This window comes from Vombatus ursinus, unplaced genomic scaffold (genome assembly GCF_900497805.2).
Source record: "Vombatus ursinus unplaced genomic scaffold, bare-nosed wombat genome assembly UNPS02014793.1, whole genome shotgun sequence".
Classification (NCBI taxonomy): domain Eukaryota; kingdom Metazoa; phylum Chordata; class Mammalia; order Diprotodontia; family Vombatidae; genus Vombatus; species Vombatus ursinus.
In genome coordinates, this window is record NW_020954571.1 from 15,880,884 (window position 1) to 15,884,799 (window position 3,916).

Below are 3,916 nucleotides of genomic sequence, written 5' to 3' on the forward strand. Positions count from 1 at the left end.
TCTCTGTTTCCTTTTCCCTCCCATTCCTTTTCTTTCCCCTCTTCTTTATCACCCCTTTCCTGCTTAGGACTCAGCCATACCTCTATAACTTCCCCTTTGCCCCCTATCCAATCAACAGAGACATTCCTGGTGCATAGGTTTCTAACTAGGCTAATGAGGTCACCCACCTCTGCACTGAACCAGACTTCACTTTGATCATACTCAAACCATCCCTTATGGCTTGAGCATAACTGTGGGAATTTTTTATTTCCATTTTTTCCCCCTGCAACTTTTGGTTAATATTAACCATACCTGACCAAAGCCTGTCCCATGGGATGAAAAAAATTTACTTACAGCTTTAAACTTTCCTTAGATAAGAAGCCAGAGGAAGAATCTCATCTGTTGCTGACTCCTTTTGTTGTTCAGTTATTTTTTCAGTCATATCCAACTCTTTGTGACCCCATTTGGGCTTCTCTTGGCAAAGATACTGGAGTGGCTTGCCATTTCCTTCTCCAGCTCATTTTACAAATGAGGAAACTGAGGCAAACAGGATTAAGTGACTTGCCCAGGGTTACACAGCTAGTAAGTGTCTAAGGCTAGATTTGAATTCACAAAGATGAGTCTTCCTGACTCTTGGCCCAGTGCTCTATCCACTTCACCATCTAGCTGACCTACCCTGACTCCCTGGTTTCCTCTTCCTCAATCAGTCTGTCAAACTTCTAAATGTCAATTTAATCTGTAATCTGAATTAGTTTACCTACAGAATTTGTTTGATGAAGTTTATTTCCTTAGGGGATGTATAAGATTATGACTATTTAACTAAGTTTAACTTTTTTGATATTGAAGGAAGTATAGGATTATGGATCTATCTTCTCCTTAACTTTTATGCCTAAAAAGACTGTACAAGATTGCAACATGTGAAAGAATTATTTCTTTGTCACTCTGACATAATTTTGCCTAAAGAAGCTTTGTCAGAATACTCATAGTAGTTCAGGTTTTCTCTAAGGCCTGAACCTATGTTTGAGCATAATAATAATACCTCAATCATTTCTGCATTGTGGTAAATATATATTTGGTAGCAATTACCCACCACATGAACTCAGAGAGGAGATATTTCTCCCACAATAGTGTGTAGTGACCCATGACCCACCTACCCTGGAACATCCTTCCTGGCAGTCATAACAGTCCGTTTCTTTCATTATGAGAATCTTTCCCCCATATCTTAAAGTTGCCTGATTAGCATATTAAGACTCAAGCTCCACATCCCTCCTCCCTTCCCACTGACTTCTGAGCTAGGACTCTTTCCTGAAGCTCCTGCCTCAGGCTATGATGAGATTCTAACTAGCATGGCACCATGGTGAATATAAAGGCAAAGAAGCTGAACCCAGGGGGCAGCTAGGTGGTGCCTAGAGCTCCAGTTTTGGAGTCAGGAGGACCTGCGTTCAAATCTGGCCTCAGACACTTGACACTTAACTAGCTGTGTGACCCTGGGCAAGTCACTTAACCCTGATTACCTCAACAAAAAAAAGAAGAAGCTGAACCCAACTCAATCCTTGTTGTATCTTTGCTGAATATTCTTTTCATTCTATTGCTAGGTAAACTCCCTTTTGTTAACAGTTAGATGGTCTTTGAATGTCTTATTTCATTCCAATTCCAAACTTAAACTACCAGCCTGAACTATCACAACAGGGGAGAATAATCTTTGCCCTGGCTGTTACCACCCAGGGGTGTTACAAAATCTCCTAAAATGATGAGTGTGAAAGCACTCTGCAAAGTGGAAACCACAGTATGTAAACTAGTGTTGTCAAAATTAGGCAAAGTATTGGAACTATGGTTGAGAACTAGAAGAAAGGCAGGGGGCAGAAAACTATCCCTGTGGTAGAGCACATTATGGGACCTCAGAACAGGTGTTCCTCAATAATGTCCATGTGTGCCGCACAGCTGGGCTGACTATCTGCCAGGAGAAGCCTCATTACAGATCTTCTTGAGGCTAGAGCTACCCACAAAGGCTGCCAACCTCAACCTTTGATGCAGGGCGCCAAGGGGTTTCCCACCAGCTCAGACAGCAGGATAGAAACTGTAGGACAGAAACCACCGTGGGGAAGGAGAAACGTGCTCTACTGGTGACAGCTCTTGCCTTGGCTAAGGGACGGTTTTCGGGGGGGTGAGGAAGCTGAGAAGGTGAATGTGTATAAAGGGGTTGGGGTGGGGTGTACTTTGGGACTGGAGAATGACAGAATTTCTCTGCTGAGGACATTATTTAACTCCATATAGGTGAGTAACTATTAGCCTCTATCAGGGGTGAGGAACCTGTGGCCTTCTAGGTCCTTGGGTTCGGCCTTTTGACTGAGTCCAAGTTTTACAGAAAATCCTTTTATTAAGGGGATTTGTTCTGTGAAGTTTGGATTCAGTCAAAGGGCTGCACTTGAGGACCTAGAGGACCACTAGTGACCTGGAGGCCGAAGGTTCCCCACCACTGCAGGGGAGCAGTCAGCAGGCTATATACTCCGAGTGCATCTTGAAAATTCTCTAAAACTGTGAATCATGGAGGAGTGGCCTATATGCATAGGTGGTAAATTTCCTGGAGCCTGTGAAATCACAGTTCTGAACCCCACTGCTAAAAAACATCACTGCTGTGCATGTCTTATAAGGTTGTCGTGAGGATGAAATAAGATACATGAGGATTTAGATGTGGAAGAGACCTTAAGATTATCAAGTTCAGCTCCTCAGCCATACTATCATCATTTTACAGACAAAGAAATCAATCAATAAGCATTTATTAATTGCTGCCATACGTTTGCTAGTCACAAAAATTAAGGCAGGCTCTGCCTTTAGGGAGCTGATATTCCAGCTAGGAGACAACATATACATAAATATGTATGTGCTTATGTAGCAGGGTTGTGTGGGACAACCCCTTACTTGTAACAGTGTTAGTAGGACTACCCTTCATTTGTAATAGGGCTGCACAGGTCCCCAACATCCCTTAAAGGTTATTCCTCAGCCTGCTACTTGGCTCATTTCTATATTTAATCTTATCATTCTGACTCTAGGATAACGGAGGGACATGTTTATTTATTTGATCACTAATTAATAACATTTTAACATTTCTCAATTAATCAATTAAGCTCAGAACCTCTATCTCAGTCCATCAATTATTATTTATTTAACAAACTAGAGAAACTGCCTATCTTAATAGTAGTTACTCATATAATTCTGTATATTAAATCTCTTAATCCCTTAGGAATAAACATGTATTAAAGTTACTGAACATACAATTACTTGACAATGAAAACAATAACATAAAAAATATATGGATAATTATTTACAATATTTTAGCTGTGAGAATGAGCCAGTCACCTCAACCCCTCACTGTGTAATGTCTGATGACTTTTCTTTACTTCTGAAAACATAGTCCTGTACTGTTTAGTTCATATGTTTCAATAAAACAACAGTTGAGACAGTTCTAACAAGAAAGAAGTTTCTCTCATCTTCTTTCTATAATAATAACTAGAATTTATACAGCACTTTAAAATTTGCATAGTATTTTACAGATATTCTCTCATTTTATTCTCACAACAAATCTGAGAGATACATGCTATTGTTATTCCCATTTTAAAGATGAGGAAACCGAGGTAGTCAGAGATTAATTTACCCAGGATCACACAACTGGGAAGTATCTGAAGCTAGTTTTTTAATTCAGGTATTCCTACCTATTGTACCATCTCACCTATTAGAGATCTTTCGTCTCTCATGCCGATCTTCTCCTTAGTTTATCTAATTCTAATATCTAATTCTAAATCTAATTTATCTAATTCTAAATCTAATTTTCATAGATCACAGTCAAATTTAAACACATTCTCCCTGTCTCCATAGGGAGAAACATCTCATAGAGTGACAGTCCTACCTATAACTCCTACTTTCTCTTCTCATAAATATT